The sequence below is a fragment of the Serinus canaria genome, chromosome Z (genome assembly GCF_022539315.1).
Source record: "Serinus canaria isolate serCan28SL12 chromosome Z, serCan2020, whole genome shotgun sequence".
Classification (NCBI taxonomy): domain Eukaryota; kingdom Metazoa; phylum Chordata; class Aves; order Passeriformes; family Fringillidae; genus Serinus; species Serinus canaria.
This window is the reverse complement of record NC_066343.1, coordinates 11,297,142-11,304,643: the sequence shown is the minus strand read 5'-3', so window position 1 is coordinate 11,304,643 and position 7,502 is coordinate 11,297,142. Positions and strand designations below refer to the sequence as shown.

Here is a 7,502-nt window from a genome sequence, read left to right as displayed (position 1 = left end):
CAGGTTCAAAATACTAAAGAGTTAAAATTCACCAAGTAAAATTAGCATTTCACACCTTTTGTTATGCTGCTTGGTATACTAAAGGGCTGTGGTGTTGTTTTTGTCATTCATGTTTTCCATGACAGAGTAGAGACTGACAGAGGAGTTAATTGCAGTAATTGAGAGCACAATAATGACATTATCACAAGCTTGAGCCTGGCTTTGCTTCTTTCTGTCCTTACTTGCCCAGGAAACAGCAGTGTCCAACATTTCTTTGGTATTTCATATCACACTGCTGTGCCTTCACCACAGCACCTGGGCCCAAGGGCTTCAACATCCTCAAGAAAGTGCCAAAGATTTCCATTTTGTAGGGCTTCTGCAGCAGAAGTCAAAATAAAAAATAAAAAAAGTAATAATAAAAAAACCCCCAAAATCTCCAAAAAACCTAACAACAAACGCCAAAAATTATCCAAACCAAAAGAACCCACCCCAAAACCCCCTGGGCTTTGGGCAATAGCAGTGATAGAAAACATTGATCTCCCTGGCATTGGATCACCTTCATATTGGAGAGGTGAAAAAATTTATTTTCATGACTAGCTGGTAAAACCACAGGGAAGAATTGCAGAAACCCAAAATGTTTGGACTGGAAGGGGCCCTAAAGACATTGTTCCAGCCCCTGCCATGGCAGGGACACCTCCCACTGCCCCAGTGTCCAGCCTGGCCTTGGGCACTGCCAGGGATCCAGGGGCAGCCCCAGCTGCTCTGGGCACCCTGTGCCAGGGCCTGCCCACCCTGCCAGGGAACAATTCCTCATGGCCAGGAAATTTTCTGCTGCTCTATTGGATAGCTGTCCTTTTTGGGTCCCTCCTCCCTGTGCAGAAGGTAGGTAGACCCTGAGTCTCTTTAGGGAATGCTGATCTCTCCAAATGCCTGAAGATAGTTTTATCTCCAGAAGTTCTCCACACAGCATGTGTGAAGGATAAACAGGTGAAACTTTGACAGAACACTGCAAAAACGTTCATTTCATCCAGGTTTCTGCCTCTTTAAGCTACTGCCTCCTCCCAGATTTCTGGAAAAGTGCTGAGTCTTCATTTGTGGCCTGGTTTTGTGCTCTTTTGGACATGTGAATTCACAGTGCAGCTGCTGCTGTGCAGTAACCACGTGCAACATGCAAATCCCTTGTAAACACAAAATAGTTACCTGACTTTTTACTGGAGCTTGATGCAGTTCTTGTTTCTCTTGTGCAGAGCAGAAGCCTTGTATTTCCATGGGTGCCTCACTGCAACTGTTCCTCAAGGCTCATCCTTGGACAGAGACACCTCCCTCTATTCATTACTTACCAGTGGAAATGCTCCAAAAGGAAGAGTTTTGTGCTCAGCTCAGGAAACTCACTGCCTCACAGTCAGTTAGGAGGGTTTAATTGGAACCTAAGAACATCCTGGTCCATGTCAAGGGTGATGTTATCCCTGTCATTCCTAAAACAGGTTAAAAAGGGAACCTTGCTTAGGGTTTGGTACAGTGTTCCCTCCTTTCACCATCGCACCCTATTCCTTAGAAAACTGTTGGCCAACTGGTGCTGCTGGCAGGGCTTAGATACTGCAGGGAAAAATATACAATGGAATAAAATTTTATGTGAAATGAATTGCTGACTCTACTTCCTTCTTCCTTTGGTTACCCCCAATTACCCCCCAGGCAGTTACTGAATTTTTCCTTCAGTTCACTTCTGTTCTTCATTTGGGATTTTTATTGAAAATATGAAGGTATGATTTTGAAATGAAAATGGGAAAATCTGGTTCATGCCAATAGCATGTTCAGCATTGATTTTTTTTATCCCAAGATACACTAAAAGTGAATTTCTAGTTGCCTTACATTTGGTTATTTCAAGCTGGACATCACAGTTTGGTCAGCAGGGAAATACACCAGTATAATTCTGACATTGTATCATACTTTCAAAAGGCACACCCAGGGATTGGTTTAATTGTATTTCAGCCTATATTCATCATTTCATCTCCATAGACTTGCAATGATGTTGTTTTGTCTTGACATTATAACATAACCTGCATATATTTGCACAGAATAATCAGGAACTGGTTGAGAGTCTCAGGCAGAATTTGTGCAAGCTCTGAAGTAGCATCTCAGATCAAAATTTGAACACATTTTATTTCAAGTGTAATTTAAAATCTCTGGACCTTTAACTGGTATCTCCTGGATCAAAAACTTCAGAGACTGAACTCAAATCTTTAAAATGTGTTTTCTGCTATCTATGCAATCTTTACAGAGGTTATTCACTGTTATCAGTTACAATCCCTACTTGTCTCTGAATAGAGTAATTAAGCCATGTAGGACTCTAAATCTATTTATTCCAAATGATAACTGAAATAAGAGCCTTATTTATATCTGAGTCCAAATTTTCTCTACCAGTTTGCCTGTTTCCAGAAATTTTCTCTAAGCAGAAAAACTTCAAAATTTTGTTATCTCCTTATTAGTGCTTTCCCTGCCTGCCCCAATAATTTTTCCCTGAGATTTTATGGAGGCAGAGGATTTTATCTTTACCAAGATTAGGGACTATGATGAGTCTTTTGGGAAAGTGAAACAAAGCAAGACAAAACAGAACAAACCAAAAGAAATTAAGAAAAAACCCAACCAAGCAAGCAAAACAAAACAAAAAAAAAATGAAAACCAAAAAAGACAGACGAACCCAACCAACACAAAAATAACCCCCAACCAAACCAGCCAATCAGAATAAAAGAAATCCCAAACCAAAGACAACAAAGAAAGATTTTATTGTAAGGTATTAATTCTATACTCAGATGGAGGCACGGGCAAGCTGAATTGAAATAAAAAATTGATGTGGTGTTGTAATTAAGAGTTGAAGCAATGAATCCAAATGGTAATAGATTGTGTACTTTGGAATATAAAGCTTGGATCTGACCTAAATGGGCAAGAGCAGAAACTTTACAATTCCGTCCATAACATGTGAAACTGCCATTTTTTAAAGGTGAACAGATAGTCTGGTTTCTTTCTTAACTTGGTTGCTGTGGTCTGAGGAAGAGGCAAATAAAACCAGAAACATCATCACAAAACCCCTGATATCACATCTTGGATGTTCAAATGATCAGTGTTCCAGTCAGGCAGGGGTTTGGAAGGGTGGCAGGACTAATTCTTTAATACATCTTAATATGGTCATTTTTGTTTGCTTTTGGGCACTTTTGCTAGACAAATGCAGATTTCTGTCTGTTTCTCAGTGCTTCTTATTTTTAATAATTTTAAAAAAACATATTATAAGCATATACAATATAGATATATGCATATGTCATGGCATCACTTATCTCCTCCTTGCTTTTAGGTCAAAAAAAAACTTCAGGAGTAGGACTCCAGGATAAGGTTCTACCACTTTTCGCAGGCTGGATGGTTGGTTACCCCATGGATGTTCACCTGCCTTGCAGCCTGAAGCTGATTATTTTTGTGTAAGAAGAAGTCCTGAGGCTCACACGCCTTTCTGTTGGCTGTCACATCTTCATAAAGCCTGTTGTCCTAAAGTGTCTTTGTGAGCAGACACAGAACATGGGAACAGCTAAAAGTGTGAAAAAAGGAACATTTTAAACAGCAAAGAACATGCACATGAGACAGAGAAAAATTTTGTCATTTTTGTGTCCCAGAAAACCTGGTCATCTCTCTGCCTCAGTGTGGCCCTAAATTTTCTTCAGGGTTTTAAGAAGTATCAGCCCAGGTCACCTTCTTTTACTCCCTCCTGCTGTAATTCACAATTTTTACTGACACTGCTACTTAAACCAGTCGAAGGTGAAACTCAGGGATGAAGGACAGACTTGGGATGAAAGGCAAAAAGGGTATGACCTCCCAGCCAAATATCTGTTTGTAGGCAAGATAAAAATGAGGATTGTAAGAGAAGCAACTCACTCTGTCAAAAAGAGATTTTAAGTTTGCATGTAACTCTTGTCACCATTACTTGAGCAATTTCAGAAAGGAAAAATTCTTTGTGTTCTTTGGAGCATCTAACACTCTTTTCTTTCTTGAGCATCCTTCCAGTCATTTCACAATTTTCCATATTCAGATTGCAAGACCTTAAGCTTTACCCAGAGATTTAATTTCTCTGGGTCAAGTGCCACTGTATTGATCTGTATTTCACACTGCACAAAAAACCCCAGTAATTTCTCATTTATTTATTTCTCTATTTCCCCCTGGAGTTTTTTTGCTTGGTTCATCAGTTGTTGGGTTTTGTCTGATTCTTATGTGATTGGCCTTAGCAAAGCATCTCCAGAAGTTGTTTTTTTTATTTGAAGATGCAGCTGTGATCATCTGACTCTGAGCTGTTTACTATTTGGACACCTGTTGAAAGTTTCAGGGTGAATTTTTTTGTACAAGACAAAGTCACGTGGAAAATTCTAACCCAGAAATCCAAAATATTTTCAAGTTAGTTCCTGCCTGCACCATTGCAAAATGATTTTCCCAAGTGTTTGCTGCAAAAAGACCATGCTGGAACTCAAAAGAACTCATTGTCCTTTGTAAAGCTCTAGAATCCAAACAAACAGGACAAAGAATTTCACCATTATTGATTTATTATTCGCGATATTTTGATCTTAGCCTCATTCAGGACAGCAGCATGTTCATCCTAGGTCTTCTTCCCCAGCTCAAATGGCAAATTTGCACAAAATTTTGTGAGGCTGCAAAACTGACTAACCACAAGTATGGGTGTCTTAGTCTGTATTTTTAATGACATTCCCAAAATTAAATAACCTAGATAATATGCCCAAACTCTGCTGCACAGATATTTGTGAACATACAGAATAAAACACAAGAAACTGGGAAAAGTCAGAATTAGGATTATGTATTTCAAAGCAATTTAGGCACTTTCATACCTGTTTTGGGATGCAAATTTGTCAGAATTACTTTCTTTTGCTGTGTTTGGAGGGATCAGTACCATTGCTAAAATGTCTTCTTGAGGCTGGGATAGATTTGCTGACAGACACAGAAAACTGGAAGGTGAAGAAGATGAAAAATGACTTTTTATGCCTCTCTGGGCAACCTGTGCCAGTCCCTCACCACCCTCAGAGGGAGGAATTGACTGAAAACAACATTTCCTTTGATAATAGAAAAATAATCTATTTATTTATGCTAGATGTTTTTCATCACAAAAGCCACTAAACAAAATTTGAAAATTTCCTGCTTACTTTAATGAAAAAAAAAAACAGACTTAAAAAAATCAGATATATTTTAGGATCCCAGACTGCCTTTTGCTTCAAAGCAATCAGCTCTTACAGATAAAGGAGATTTCTACCATTGCAAAACTAATTTGATTTAAGGAATCATTGCAGCTTTGAGTAAGTGTTTCCTACTACTTAATTCTAAATAATTTAGATATAAAAGGTTTTCTAATCAATTCATGGCAAGCTAACATGCAGAGCTAAAGAGGGATATATATCAGCCATGTTTTGGTAAATATGGTCAAATTTTGTAATCTCAAAACATATGTGCAGTACCTAGTTGAATAATCCCTTGCTTCTGCAACACAAGTTGCCCCAAAAATAAGTGCATCTGAATGTGAAAATAATTGATACTCATAGCTTCCTCACCAGGAGTTTTTAAGTTTACTACAGAGTAATTACAGATGGGTAATTAAGGGAATTTCCAAAACATTAATATTTTGAACACCTTCATCTCCAAGGTAAAGTCTTTAATTTATGCATTCATAGAAATTTATATGTAAGTGTGTATACATATATAGGCACAATACTTTTTTTTTTGTTTTTAATAATGAAAGTTAATTTTTGTCCTTTCTACCTTACTCCCTTTCACGGTAACTTTCACCTCCACCATTTCTGACAAGGCTGTGCTGCACTGGGAGTGTGGATTTTACCTGCAATAAAACACAGGGTTTTAATTTGGGAACCCATTGTAGCTTTTGCACATCTCCCAGACTTTCTGTCTTTTTTTTCCCTGACCTGTGGTAACAGACAGCAGCGTTGGTAGGATGGGATTGGAAATTCAGCCTGGACAGTTTGTTTGGGTCAATGGTTCTCATCAGGTTACATTTACCAGGCTCAGCTCATCTTATTCTGAGTGAATAAGCTGATTTTTAAATAACAGCTAAGAAAACCCAACCAACCAAAAAAAATATAAAATACAAAACCCCCCAAAAACCAAACCAACCACCAAAAAACCCCAAACAAAACAACAAACCAAAAGCCAAAAAATCCAGAACCAAAACCAAACAAAACCACCAAAGAAAAGGCAAAAAAACCCAAACAAACAAACACCCAGGAAACCCAAAACCAAACAACCCAAAAAACCAAAAAAAAGCACACAAACAAACAAAAACATTCCAAAATCAAACAACAAAAAACCCAGACAAAACCACCCTGCCAAAATCAAAGGAGAAATAGAACTTGCAACAAGAAAACGAGATAATTGTAAAATCAGATGTTTACTATTCTGGATTACTTTTCCTGGGGTTCTAGTACATGGAGGCTCTCGGGTATTTCTGTCAGGTATTTCTCCTTTCTGAGGAAGAACATCTGAGCTTACAGCAAAAATAAGTAATAATCTACCTGAGATTGCTCTCCCAGCTCCTCCTTCCCCTCATAAAATTCTCTCTGTTTCAAATGGCATGAAATACTGCCAGAAATGGGCTGTAGACTCTTCCTTTCTAGGAATAAGGAAATCAATTATAGTTATTAAAAAATTCCTATTTTGTGATATATTTTCCTCCTTCAAATCATTGCACCTCTGTTACATATGTGTATCACCAATTAAAAATTTTTGCCTACAAACCTTAAACCAAAAGAAAACCTCAAGAGACTCTGAGCAACTTTTGATAGTTTTAATTTACCAGAAAAAATAAGAAATATACATAAAGGAGACATAGATTGCAGTATCAGTGAATAAAACTCTAAAACTCAAATAACCACACACTTCAGAGACTTGAACTTCTCTTTTCTGCATGTTAAATTGGACTTTTAAAAATAAAACTAGTATTAGAATACTATTTTCTCTTCCAACTACATCTAGGGGTTCCTCTTTAAAGATGTCTCCCTATTGTATCTATATAATTTAATATTTTAAATTAATCTTGAAAGCTACTGGCTGTTTGTAAACAATGTCTTTACATACCTTGTTGCATATTCATGTCAAATCCATGCAGACAAAAAAAAAAATAAAAAATCAATAAACCAAACCATTTGTAATTTTAGAAATAGTTCTTTAAAAACCCTATTAGTAAAAACTCAACTCAGAGGGAATTGTCTAAAGTTCTGTCACTCCAAAATATTCTCTCTATACAGCCAATACATTTTATCCTCTCTAAAATAAATTAATAATGTTCTACACCTTTAAAATTTCCATTTGGGAAATGTCTGAAAAGAGTTCTTTGATGTGATATTTCCTCAGGAATGGCCTAAATTTTTCTTTTCTTTTTTCTTTCTCTTTTAATTTTAATTTCTTCACTTTCCTATTAACTCCACATCTCCGATTTGCTTGAAGTTCTTCTCTTCCTCTTTTACAATCTA

The 7,502-nt window shown here is 37.2% G+C and overlaps 1 protein-coding gene and 1 long non-coding RNA gene across 2 annotated transcripts in view; one reads left to right on the top strand and one right to left on the bottom strand.

Annotated features, from left to right (window-relative positions):
- The window catches only part of LOC115484325 (zinc finger protein 239-like), an 822,389-nt gene that overhangs the window by 467,004 nt on the left and 347,883 nt on the right, over positions 1-7,502 (top strand). The gene's annotated exons all lie outside the window — the stretch shown is intronic.
- LOC127061087 (uncharacterized) lies at positions 4,804-7,252 on the bottom strand. Its single transcript, XR_007780538.1, has 3 exons — positions 6,546-7,252; positions 5,779-6,066; positions 4,804-4,973 (listed from the first exon to the last, which is right to left on the bottom strand). It is a non-coding gene; the product is annotated as an uncharacterized LOC127061087 (long non-coding RNA).